We start from the raw sequence: 14,179 nt of genomic DNA, 5'->3' as shown, positions 1-14,179 counted from the left end.
GGTTCCTCCGTCCATGGGATTTTTCCAGGCAAGAGTACTGGAGTGGGGTGCCATTGCCTTCTCCGACCTCTACAGAGAGATGTTCAAAAAGTTTATTTTCCAGTTGGTATGATCAAAATGTATTTTTGAATAAACAGAAGTTAGTACAGAGGTATTAGGAAGTTCAGTAGTTGACAGAGAACCAAAACGCAATTGTGCCTAGGGGAGTCAGGTGAAGCTTCGCTAGGAAGGTAACCCTTTCAGTCTAATCTTGATCAACTGAATAAAATTAATCCCTCCCCCAATGTAGATGACATACTAGCGAGCAGGAGTGGCATGAGGAGAGTACTGAAAGACCTAACATCTCCAAGGAAAAGTGAGAAGCTCACAGTGATGCACATGCCTAACAATTTTGGAGAACAGAATTGGAGTCAGACATAGGACATAATGGACATCCCCTGTGGCTCAGTGGTAAAGAATCTGCCTGAAGTGCTGGAGCCTCAGGAGATGCAGGTTTGATCCCTGTCAGGAAGGTCCCCTATAGGAAGAAATGGCAACCCACTTCAGTATTCTTGCCTGGAGAATCCCATAGACAGAGGAGCCTGGCGGGCTACAGTCCATAGACTCACAAAGAGTCAGACGCGACTGAGCACACACGCATAGGACATAATAAAATATTTAGATTTTATCCTGTAGGCGGCAGAGATCCAATGGAAGCTGTAAAATGAGAAACTTTGTTTCTTAGAAAGAGAATCTCTCTATACTTACCTGGCAGAGGAGATACCATGATCACGAAGGTGGTTCTCCCAGAGCAAGTCTCACCCATTGCACTGTGGGTGTGTTGACCTCTGCGATTTCCTCAAATGCGGGAAACTCGACTGCATAATTTGCAGTAGTGGGGGACTGCGTGCGCGCTTTCCCCTAAAAAAAAAAAAAAAAAGAAAGAGAATCTCTAAATTCATCACTGGGCAGAAGAAACAAAGTACTTTGAGGACACTGGCATTTCTCATGTTTGTGTTTACCTGTGTATGTGTGTACACCTTTTAACATTTTCCAGGAATGCAAGAGATAATCTTATATTCTCAGAAGCATTTATATATTATGATGAGCAAGTATTTTAAACAAATTATAACCTTAACAGAACTCCAAAACAGGGTTTCTGGAAAATCAAGCTATTTAGTGTGTCCCATTGCAGCACCCAGGACACAAGAGCTTGCCTCTCTTTCTTACTCATGCAAAAAGCTTCTTGGAGATGGTATTTTTTTTCCATCCTATATGTTATGAGTCTGACTTTATTTAGTATGTGACATATGACAGGATCATCATGCCACATCTAGTAATTGAAAGCCATATGATAGTTCTCTCTATCCAATTAGAAAACAAAGGATCCAATTAAGAAAAATTAGAAAAGCTGTTAAAAGGGAACAATCACTTGCCAGTGGTGCTGTCCTTACAGTTTAACACAGCTAGAAATTGACCTGTACTTCTCTTTTCCACATTTATTTTTTGTGAATTATTAGTTAATCACCCTGTCAATTCCTAATTAAAAGGCCCTGCAAAGATTTTCATCCAAAAAGGACTGTCACTAAGAGTTCTGGGTCAAATTGCTCTGTTTTCAAAAATGAGAAATAAAACCAAAACAATATCAACTCTCTCCTGGCAAATTCAAATCACAATACGAAAAAGCAACAACAACACCAAAAAAGAAAACTTTCTTCAAACATAATAATCACATATTATTTCCTTAATTAAAATGTATCATCTTAAATTTAGGTGAGTCTTTTTCTTAAACCAAGGGCTGCTTACTAGGGTCAGCCAATAATGTAAGTGACTTGCAAAGAGCAAACTTAAGGTATTAGGAAGTAGTAACACCAGAGGAGAACTTCCCTGGTGACTCAGAGGGTAAAGATTCTGCCTGCACTGTAAGAGACTAGGGTTCAATCCCCAAATCAGGAAGATCCCCTGGAGAAGGAAATGCAACCCACTCCAGTATTCATACCTGGGAAATCCCATGTACAGGGGAGCCTGGCGGGCTACAATCCACAGAGTCACAAAGATTCGGACACAACTTAGTGACTAAAGAGTAACAACACCTGGGGAAAACTCAGGATGGACCCCTGGACAGAAGGGCTGACTTCTCAGCTTAAGCTGATGTTACTTACGTGAGCACATGGACACCACGCTACCAGACCTTCAGATCTTTCATGAAAAGCCAGAAACTTATGTGAAAATTGATTTTTAAGGGCACCTAACAAAACATACCTAAGCTGACTCAGCCCAGGGGCTTCCACTTTTTTTCAAAACAGTGTTGTTAAACCTTGTGATGTTGTAAAGCCAGCTCCCCAGAAAAAAAATGGCAGCATACGAAGCAAACAGTGGGGAAATGTAAATAAGCCAGAGCAATGGATTAGAGCAGAAAATGAGCAGGCTAAGAAATAAGCACTTAGGAGAACATGCTATTTAGGTCCTGAGCAAATTATTTACTTCATCTGTGTCCAGATGTTTCAATTTTTTAAAAAAAAGTTTTTCTTTATTTTATTCTTAGATATGCTGGGTCTTCCTTGCCTCATAGCTTTTTCTCTATTGCAGTGAGCAGGGGCTACACTAGTTGTGGGGCATAGGCTTCTCGTTGCGGTGGATTCTCTTGTTGAGAAACACAGCCTCTAGGGCACTGAGGGCTTCAGTAGTTGCAGCTCCTGGGCTCTGTAGCACAGGCTCAGTGGTTGCAGTACACAGGCTTAGTTGCTCCTCTGCGTGTGGAATCTTCCCACATCAGGGGTCAAACCGTGTCTCCTGCCTTGGCAGGTAGATTCTTTGCCACTGAGCCACCAGGAAAGACCTCAGTTTCTCAATTTATAAACTAGAATTGTACTTACCTTATCTCGCTTCTTAAGATTGTCTAATAGAATTATGTAAAGGATATTAAAATAAGTAATACACCATGGAATTAGAAGGTGTTCCTCTTGGAGACAGATGATATATTTCCAGCTTGCTGCTGCTGCTGCATTGAGTAACAATTAACAATACGATCTTCTGAAAATGATGAGAAGAAAAGTTGGGACCAGACTCCAAAAAGCCTTGGATGGCATACACAAGAGGTTTTTATATTAAGTCCATAGTCAATTTTGAGACCCTAAAAGTTTAGCAGCAAAGTGACTTTAGCAGAGCTATAAAGGTTTTCCTGGCAACTTTATGCAGTAGACCTTGGAGCTGGAAGAAATTATAGGCACCACCGACAGAAGATAACTGCCATAGTACTATTAACACAGATCTGAATTCAGACAGTGGCAAAAGCTATGGAAATCAACATTAAGGAGTATCATCTAACTGCATTTCTGAGTTTCACCTACCACCTCTGAATTATGACTGCTCCAGGCAAAGAGTCCTGGGACATAGGACTCTCATAGCAGGCTCCTTTCCATTGGAATTTTGCTGGGCCTGGGGTAGGGGTGATACTGATATCCTGACAATGATTTGACATTTGACAGTAATGTCTTAAGATATTTGGACCAACTTATACCCAAGTCAGAGGAACATGCGTGTGACCATCTTCTGCCTCAAGTATGATCTCCAGAGAACCATCAGGTCGTTTCTATGTCACCTGCGCTGATTTCTCTCTCCCTTATCTTCAGTTGATGCTGCCTCACTGGTCACTCAGAGGACCACCAAGAGAAACTCATCCTGGAATGACTGATTTTTGATTAGCTAACATGTCTTGAGTGCTTGTTAAGAAAATGCACTGTATAAATAAAGCAGTATTTTATCTTCATAACTCTATGGAAGGAGGTACAATTATTGTTCCTGATTTATACTTGAGAGAACTGAGGGGAAAAAAAATGAAGTTACCCAAATTCATGAAGTTAGTGTCAAGTTAGTATTTGAATCTAAATTAGTATGGCTTCAGAGTCCCCTGCCTTAACCACTATACCATAGGTTCACTCAGTCAGAGAAAAAAAAATGATGAATGTAAACAAATAAACACCCTAAATATTTATACCCCAGATGTGTGTACCTGATAACTCCCCTGCTAAAACATCTGATGAGAGTTTCACTTTCATACTAATTTCCATGAAAGAACAAGAAGGATATTATGTATTTCCCAAAAACAGAGTACCTTTGTTGTTATGAGTAGATGGCTAAATCTCATTTTTGTTATTGCTATTATAATTTTAATATTCATGTATCATTTCATTTTCCTACATTGTACTGACCATGTCACTACATTATGGAAAGGAGGACATGGAAGCCTCTTAGCCCACATTTTTGAAAGTACTTTGCATGGCTTCTACTCTACATTACATCATATTATCTTGTGCTGGATTGTATTTGTCAATGTCCTGTTATCATCCATCATATCATACTGCCTAATATTGTATTGAAATTAAATCTGACCCTTTAGGAGTCCTGTCAACATTAAAAAAAAAAAATGGGTCCTCAACAGTCTTCCTCTTAGATATAATTGAAAAAGAGGCAGGCATCAAAACATGCTGCCGGAGAGCAATCCTGAATCATCCAAATGATGAACATACAGTGAACATCTTGCACCAAAAAGATGACAATTTTCTGTAGCAATGTTGTCAAAATGAAAATGTCTAGCTGTCTTGGTGAGAGACCTGGCAGGAAGATACACACACACACACACACACACAAACACACACATCCCTTGTAGACTCATCCAGCTGATTTTTGCTATCTTATGCTTGAAGTGATGACTTCAGGGTCTACGATATTCTTAAGCCATCAGCTGGATTCTACAGACGGCTCCTCACTGAATTAGGAGAGTGTTAGGAAAGCAGTGAGGGAGAGAGGTAACACTATGCCCAGAGTTGGTGCTCCATGTACACTTGTTGGATGAGTGAACCAAGACAAGCACCCAGAGCATAAGCAACATTAAATACAACTATGATCCACCACTGTGTTTCTTATCAGCTAGTCATCACAAGTTAAATGTAGTCCCAACTCACCAGTGTCTGTATTGACTCTTAGTCCCATTTCTAAGGGACCATCACACAGACATGCCTTCAGCTGCCTCTCTTGAAGTCTAAGGGGACAAGAAATACTTCTTTCCAAAAGCACAGCAGCAGAGGGTCAATGTGTTTTCTCACCTGACTCATGCAAGTCTACTGTGTATGCAAATTCTGCTTTGGATCTGGAAAAGTCCTGTTTTGGATCTGGAAAAGTCCAGGCATCCAGAATACCCAGCCCCCTCTTCCACTCACCTTCTCTGCTCTGCCAAATATAGGGTTTATGTGTCAGATAAATGCTAGAGAGCACTGACTTTTTGACCCATGTATGAAAATCTCAAAAGCCAAGAAATCTGGCAAATACAAAGCATCGGCCTGAAAAATCCACACTTTCCTCTGGCACCATTTAAGCTGACAAGTTTATTTGAGACAGGCACACTCACATTTGAAGAGCAGGACTTGTGCTAACCATTCTCACATCACTAGCAAAGTGTGTTCTGAGTCCATATTGCACAGCATGCTTGAAGAAGTGTGGATTTTTCCACATCATTTGGTGACATTTTGCACAGTTTCATTTCTGCTCTGTATTGCTAGACCCTACCTTTTTTTCCCTCACAAATATTCCACTAATGGGATTCCCTTCAGTATTCAGATTCTTTCCTCTGCTTCAGCATCTATTTGTACTGCGGCTGCACAAATTTGTCATGATGTGCCCCTCAGTCAAAGTCAAGCCTCCTTGATTGAAAGGAAAATGACAGAGGTGCTCCGCTACTGAGGCGAGAGTCAGGGGACCGTGGGCCAGCCTATGAGGGGATGAAGAGATGCATTAGAATTCAAGGGAGAGGTCAATGAGGAAGACTCCAGGGAACGATGGTCTAGCTGGAGGTGCCCGTTCCTAACGCCTCCTCCCAAGTCCAGGTGAAAGGCAGCTTTTAAGTGGGAGGGGGTGAAGAAGACAATTGAAACCAAAATTGTTTTCAGCTCACCATTTTTCTAGCTATCAGTTCTGAGGTCACAGTCACTAAAACTGGAAACTTAAAAATGACTTCAAAAAGGCAAACGCTAACTAGATTTCACAGTGGATTTCATTTTACTTGGCTTTACAGAAAGAATGCAGGTATTAAATAGACTGTTTCCTGTATACAATAAGGTTAATTAGTAGTGAGGGATGGAAAATCAGTGTAGACATAACTCTTTTCGACAGGTATCAAAAATAATCCCCTGATCCCTACAGACCCCAGCTGCATTGAAAGAGGAGCAATACAAAAGATTCTTTAAGCACAAAATTTGCAAACATTCTCCAGGTGTCCGCAGCACCCGCGCAATAGGCCCTGAGCCCCTGTGCATGGGCTGCTCCGCAAGCCCTTCCGCTGCAGTAACTTAAAGGCGCAGCTACTCACGCTGAATTTTGAGGCGCAGCATAAAGGCTCTCCTTACAAAGCGGCTGGGATCGTAGGCGGAGACATGAGAACAAAAAGAAGAATATATTGCGGCCTGAATGGGACTTCCCTAAGCTCCTTATCAATAAGGTTAATAAGGGTCTATGCAATTTACTGATCACTAAGATGGAACAAGCCTCCTTGCGCTCCAAATCTCCACGTTGGTGCTGGCTTTTAATACTTTTCACAGCCAATCACATAAAAGCCCCTTTGCCCCGCACCCCAGAGAATAAACTCTGGTTCACTATCCTGGCCTGCATAAAATCGTTGGTCCGTTATTACACTTCTACCTGCCCTAGTTAAGCAGATTAACAGTTATTTCCTAGAATTCGATCAATGAGGTTCTTTGTAATTGAAGCTAGAGTACTCAGATATTTCTTTTTTAAAAAATGCATTTCTGAAAAACGAATTTCTTTTTTCTCTGGTTTAATTTTGTTATCCTCAATCGTATGCATGATACAAAAAAAAATTCCAAACTTCTATCTCCTCTATAAAATACATGTCATATCAAAAAGGTGACAAGAGGGGGGAAAAGTAATTAGTGAGTTCACAGAGTTCAGTAGAAAAGTTAAAATGGAGTAACACATTACTTTTTATGTTAAGATTTCACAAGACAAATCTTGCCTGTGTTTTAATTGCATGTGACCCTGGCAGTCCTACTCTGAAATGAAGTGCCGTAAAATTAAAGATGACAGACGCTCAAAACAAGTCTTGTGATCTTGATTAGACTACAAAGACCACACTCTCTCTCTGCTGCAACTCAGATATCATGGACTGTTTTATTTGGGGAATTGCTTCATTAATGCCTTCTTTGACTAGACATGTTTATTATTAAAAAAAAATACTGAATATGGTGATATCTTGCATAACTAAATAATTCCCTAAAAGCAAGTTATAAATGAAGAATGTTGAAATACCCCTAAAACCTAATTTTTATAGATAATTACACATGAATATATATATGTGTGTGTGTGTGTGTGTGTGTGTGTATGGATGTGGGTGAGTAGATGTAGATGTATATATTATATATCCATCTTTGATATGTACATTACCTATTCTAACCTAAGATTCTCTATTATAGCCTGAGAAGCAGAGCAGTTAATCTGTCATATTTCCTTATATGTTCCCAGTTCAATCAAATGTGCGGAACTATACATTATCCTATAAAAACCATTTCTGAGAAACTCTGTCAGAATTTTAAACTTTCTGAGCGTTGTCTAAGTAGAGGCTCGGATTTGACTCACACCTGTATTTCAAAATGATCACCAGATCATTCAACCTAAATTACATAAGCCATCGAATAGATGCTTTTACACCTCACTTCTTCCTAGTACAACAAAAGCAGGAAATTCAGGGGCAAGTCCCCACGGCATTAGACTCTGTCAGCCCTGTGTGTCCCCTCAGGCCAGCTCAAGTCCTGCTTTTGTCTCAAGTCCTCTGGGTCAGGGCTTCATCCTTACTATGAGGAGGTCGGATTAGTGTTCGTCTCTAGGACTGCCTACCTTCTAAATCTCTATGATTCTCTTTGTCCGATTTTAAGAACGCTGTTTTAAATTCATATATTTTGTATTAGGAAACGAAAGGATTTATGCTGGTTATATGGGTGTTCTATCAACAGGGATATATAGATTCAGCCTAGAATCAAAGATTGGTTTCTAGAGTTCGTTTTTTTATTGTGCATCTGTAATTCCAGAAAAGTCTCTATACACATTCTGCTTCCATTTCTTTAAATTTGAAATACATATTGCAATTTCTCTCCTACCTAATATCAGGGCTACTATGAGAATAAAATATGATAACATATATTAAACACTCTTTTAAAAATATGTGAAACAAGGCTTCCTAATCAGTAGTATTTTTAGTATAATTATTCAATGTGGTCTTCAGTGTACACAAAAGGCTTTTTCACTTGAAAGCCAAATAGTCCTTTAACTTATTATAATACTGTGTTTTCAAACAGCCTATATACTTGCCTTTAAAATGAAATCTGTGTCCCTGTAGAATTTCTCAAGACTAAGGTCAAAAACCATCAGGTATGGGATATGTTGTGTCTCTCACATGAGAGATTTAATTCACCAGAAGAAGGAGGGATTACAAACATTGGAAAGCATTTATTAGAATCCAGTTGAGCGTAGTGTTGAGAAGTTGTGCTCCACTAAGAGAACTGGAGTTATACTCCCTGACTCTCTGCAACTTGCCTCTGTCTCTGTTTATGTGTTTCTCTGCCTCTCTTTGTCTTCTTCTATCTCTGTGCTTCTCTGTCTCTCTTTCTTCCTGCTCCTCACTCTCACACCCAGGGAAGGCATCTTAACCTAAAATGCATGGTTCCCGGGATCCCTGGGCTGCAACCGATACTTGAACTCTCAGAACTTTCAGGCTAGACTGTGTGCATTTCACTCCACTTAAAGTCTGAAGTTTTCCTTATATTTTCAGTGAAGTCTGTGATTTGGATTTACTGTTCTAGATTCACTTTCCAGCATAACAATACTATTATCTTACATCTGAATTAAACTACGAGTGGCTCAAGTCAGATCCTAAGGTCTACCAGGCTCTGAGTAGTCTCCATGGGTTTCTGTCTGATTGCCTGACAGGACAGGACAGGCTGGCCCAAGGAGTGAAATATAGATCCAACAAAATCAGTTAGTACACACTGAAAGATGATGATGCAATCCTTAGAGGATCTCCTATTTACAATTGTTGAAACTAGTAAATAGAAGCACCCATGAAATTAGGATACTTTGCCTGTTAGTCAATGAAAGATATTTAGGATTTTAAGATAAATCCAGTAGTAACACAAATAGTCCATTCTCACAATGCCCACTTTTAAACTGTGCCAGACACATGTCCTATGCCTGCATGGTACTTCTACACATTAGCCTCCACAAACCAAAGGGAATGTCATTGCTTTTAATAGGATTACATAGAACCCAGTCACAAACAGGAAGACTAGCTTTAGTCGGAGTAACTGGCCAGTAATTTGGATGTTTAACTAAATGATTGGCTGCCAAATTGACAGGTCATCCACACTGAACTAGCCACTATTCCATGAATTTTCATGACCGGGATCACAATGGTTCATTTGCATGTGTGAAATTCTGCTGTGAAGCTGGCTTTTGAACTGGCTAGCTCAGCCAAAGATGTTTCCCAGTGCCATTCATTAGTACCCTAGAAATACCATCACATGGGGGTAGCATAGATATTCCTAAATGCTGCTATTAGAACACCATCTACACCTACAACCACTAATCAACATAGCAACTGAGATGTAAGGAATACAGGGGGAAAGTGGATTATTGGAAAACTAAAATTAACACCAAAATGAGCATTTAGATGGAGAAATAAAAGTTTTAGAGAAGCAATAGAAGTTTAGGGTTTGCCCAGGACAATTACTAAGAGCAGCTCCCTACCCAGCAACTCCCTACCCATTCAGTGACTATTGAGGCATCATTGTTATGATTATTAACAAGTAGCTGTTAACCACCTATTACAATACAATGGGGCAGACAGGAAACCAATAAACACAAGCCCCAGGAAATAAAAATATTTCCCATAAAGGATTTATGATCTAATTATGGGCTTCCCTTGTGGCTCAGCTGGTAAATAATCCACCTGCAATGTGGGAGACCTGGGTTCGATCCCTGGGTTGGGAAGATCCCCTGGAGAAGGGAAAGGCTACCCACTCCAGTGTTCTGGCCTGGAGAATTCCATGGACTGTATAGTCCATGGGGTCTCAAGGAGTCAGACACGACTGAGCAACTTTCACTTTCAATTCACTTTCACTATAGGTGAAAAAACATGAGGCCAAAAAGTAGAAATTATAGTAACCTACATTTATTACTGACTTACCATGGACCAGTTATCTTGCAACAAAACTGTGATATAGCAGTATTTTGATGAATATGTCAAAGACAAGGAAATATAATGTAGATATTATCAGTTCCTAAGGGAGAAGAGCTAGGAAGTGGTTTTGAACTAGGTATGTCTACCTTTAGAACAAATATTCTTATTTCCTCCACATTAAAAAGGTTAAGAAGTCCAAGATATATTTATTGCCCTGGTGACTCAGATGGTAAAGAATCTGCTTGCAATGCAATGCGGGAGACTTGGGTTCAATCCTCGGGTTGGGAAGATCCCCTGGAGAAGGAAATGGCAACCCACTCCGGTATTCTTTCCAGGAGAATCGCCATGGACAGAGAAGCCTGAGGGGCTACAGTCTATGTGGTCTCAAAGAGTCAGAGGTGACTGAGCAACTAATGCTTTGACTTTCACTTTCATAATAGACAATATATCTACTAATATAAAATTGAATAATTAAGCAAAGAAATATTTACATAATGAGGTATTTTGAAGACATTTACAATCTATGGGGGGACTTCCCTAGTGGTCCAGTGGTGAAGGATCTGCCTTGCAATGCAGAGGCTGCAGATTCAATCCCTGGTCAGGGAACTAAGATCCCACGTGCCGTGGAGCAACTAAGACCTGACACTGCCAAATAATTAATTAATTAAAAATAAAATAAAATTTATGTGTTTAAATACTATTGACCAGAGAAATTCTGCTAACAGAATAGATCAAGCTATGAAATCATAAGTACAGTGTGATACCATTGTTGTTATATATCCTGTAATGTGTATGTACACACACAGCAGAATATTAGCAATGCTTATCTTTGAGTTGGGAGATTATCAGTAATTAATTTTCTCCCATTGTGCCTGGCACATCCCCAAGTTTTTGCTTTGAGCGTTTGTTACTTTCATAATTAGAAAAAGACCAAATACAATAAATATGTATAAGTGGTAACCTAAGACTCTGTGTAGTAATTGGTGCAAACAGTAAGATGTGAGGACTTTCAAATGACATCATATTAGAAATCAGGGAGGCTCCAGGATGCCAATGGCTCTGAAAGGAAGGCAGGTGAGGAAAAATGAAGGCCTCAAGGCAAGGTTGCAACATAAGTAAAGACCCAAAGGCAGAAATTGTGAAGTTGCCTTTGGGGAATAAGACTACTGTTTGCCTACAATGGAGAGTTCTAACAGAGGAGGGTTCAGAGCAACAATTGACTTTACATCTTTTATGGATCTTGTTCTAAAAGGTGGAACTAAGTAAAACTTGGATGCCTTTGTGTGATAACATTTCTAGGACACAAAAGCATAGAGCACCAGACGTGTCCTTTGGCTTAGAAACCCGGTTAGCAAGCCAGCTTCACAGTGGAATTTCACACATGAGAAGATAGGTAAGGGCCAAATTGGGGAATCCCTGAAACGCCAAGCAAGCAAGTTGGACTTTATCCTGAAGGCAGTGGGGAAACTCTGAAGTTTGAAGCAGGGGGGGTAATGAGAGCAAAAACGTTTTAGTAAAATTAATCTGACAGCACGGGGTAAGTGGATTGGAAGGGAAACAATGACATGTCTCTTGTCATATGCTTCTTCGCGTTGATATATTTTTCCTGTGAGGATTCTTTCTCAGTTAGGATTATAAACTCTTTGAGAAGAAAATCCATGTCATAGATTCCTTTGTATCTCTAGCATTCCTGAGGATAAAGGAGGCATTAAACAGTGGATAAGTTTTCCAGCTTTGGCTTCAGAGAGTCCTCTGTGGAACTCCCAGCTTCTGAAAGGAGTATCCTTGACCTCTCCTAGCTTCAGTGTGGTCTTGTAAAATGGGGACAGTAACACCCACTTTGTAGGACTGTGGTGAGGATGAAATGAGACAATGAGATTATGTGTGCAAAGCCCTTGATCAGAAGTGTGCTCTCCTTGATAACTCTTGTTCTAGCAATCACTGTTATGCCTAAAAAAAGTTACCAGGACAACTTTACGGATGAAGAAAATTATGTTGATGTTTGAGTACGACTCTCTATCTTAGACACTGAGTGGAAGAATGTGAGCCAAATATAACTGAGAAGCCAATTATCCTATAGGCAATGTTGGACACTAGAAAGATTTGAAGGGCAAAGACTGACCCAGTGAAATGGAGACATACAGAGGCCAGCAGGATCTCTGTTCGTAAGCCAGAGTAAATCTGGAGCAAGTGAAAGAGAGAGAGCTGGCTGGTCTGGGCTTTTAGTGTGCTGTGTGTGCTCACTCATGTCTGACTTTCTGCGACCCCATGGACTGTAGCCTGCCAGGCTCCTCTGTCCATGGCATTTTCTAAGCAAGAGTACTGGAATGGGTTTCCATTTCCTACTCTGGGGGATCTTCCTGACCTAGGGATTGAACTCGCATTTCTTGCATCTCCTATATTGGCAGGCGGATTCTCTACCACTCTGCCACTTACTGTAATAATAAGTGATGTCTGCGGGAAGCATGGGCCACCCACAAGAATAAACAATGATGTCTGGCAGCAGCTCATCCAAAGAAACCTTTCCATTTCTGCTAACTAAATTATCACAGTGTAACCTTCCTTCACTGGAGCAGGGCATGGCAACCCACTCCAGTATTCTTGCCTGGAGAATCCCATGGACAGAGGAGCCTGGCGTGCTACAGTCCATGGGGTCACAAAGAGCTGGGCATGACTGAAGTGACTTAGCACAGCACAGCACACCCTTCCTTCACAGTGTCTCCTCCTTGCAGTTAGAACAGGCAGGCACCTCCATGGCTGAGATGAAAATGTCCTGAGCTTGTGGAGACATGACAGATTCTCGGTCTTGGACAGAAGGTGCACAAGATGACTCTGGGGCTGCTGGTTCTGCTGTAAGACAAGCAAGCCACCAGAGACAGTGTGATTGTGCCAAAAAGATGCAAGAGCCAATCTGAAGAGATTCTCACTGACCTAAGATGGGATAACTTGGGCATCAAAATGTATAATAACTGCAATGAATTTAAAGATATCAAATATACTTTTTAAAAATCAAATAATAATCAAGTAAAATAAGAAACAAAAATTCACTGCTCTCCAAAACAAGGCATACCTAGAAAATAGAACAGTATTCTAAAATTGATGTATAAAGGAAGCAAATCAAGTATTCTGACTCTTATATGAGTAGTATTTCAGGATAACCAAATAGCTGATGAGAAAAAAAAAATTCACAGGTAAATTGTAGCTAAGAATGCAGAAGAAAAATTTTATACATACTCTAAAGTAGATAGAGAGTATAATAAAGCTCCAAGTAGTCATTGCCTAAATTTAAGTACCAACATTTTTTTAATCTTTTCTGCTACTTTTTTCCCTTGAGTATTATAAAGCAAATTCCAGACAGCATCTCATTTCAACTGTAATTTTTTTTTAATAAAAACAGATACCTGAAAAGCTACTGTTACACAATTACTGCATCCAGAAATTATGCTGAAAGTAAAATGAAACTATGTCAGATAGAAATGACTTTTCATTAATTATCTTACCTAACCATCAGTCAGTTCACAGAACACTTAAGTATAAAAGATAAATCAGTTTTTATGAGCAAGACTGGGGGAGGGATTACCATGACTGACCACTACTCTCAAATGCACTTGATACCCAAAACAATAGAAACTGCCAGAAATTATTCCAATATACCAAAGTTAATAGGCTCTAGTGCATTTTAATTTACTTAACAATAGAGAAGAGCTTTATTTACCTTTCTAAGTAAATCTGAGGCCTGATAATATCCATGCTATTCCCACCAAGATGTAACCATCAAGTATATCTATGAAGGAATAAAAAAGAAAGGCCACAGAAAAGATGTATATAATCCCCTCAATTTTCCGTCCTATGATCTAATCTCTCCTTTCCATTTAGATTATTTATTTAAAACTTCTACAAGCAAATCTCTCCCCCAGGTGAGCACAAAAATGACTTGCAGTACTGCCATCTATAGCC

The 14,179-nt window shown here is 39.9% G+C and overlaps 1 long non-coding RNA gene and 1 other non-coding gene across 2 annotated transcripts; one reads left to right on the top strand and one right to left on the bottom strand.

Moving 5' to 3' along the window:
• Window positions 1-739: 739 nt before the first annotated feature.
• On the top strand, window positions 740-903 carry LOC145543936 (U1 spliceosomal RNA). The gene has a single exon (XR_014081174.1). It is a non-coding gene; the product is annotated as a U1 spliceosomal RNA (small nuclear RNA).
• Window positions 904-5,340: 4,437 nt separating this feature from the next.
• LOC145543429 (uncharacterized) lies at window positions 5,341-6,670 on the bottom strand. The gene is made up of 2 exons (XR_014080710.1): window positions 5,930-6,670; window positions 5,341-5,746 (listed from the first exon to the last, which is right to left on the bottom strand). It is a non-coding gene; the product is annotated as an uncharacterized LOC145543429 (long non-coding RNA).
• Window positions 6,671-14,179: the final 7,509 nt, after the last annotated feature.

Source organism: Giraffa tippelskirchi, chromosome 3, assembly GCF_054371585.1.
Source record: "Giraffa tippelskirchi isolate mGirTip1 chromosome 3, T2T-mGirTip1v1.2.pri, whole genome shotgun sequence".
Taxonomy (NCBI): domain Eukaryota; kingdom Metazoa; phylum Chordata; class Mammalia; order Artiodactyla; family Giraffidae; genus Giraffa; species Giraffa tippelskirchi.
The sequence above is the reverse complement of the archived record's forward strand: the minus strand, read 5'-3'. Positions and strand labels throughout refer to the sequence as shown.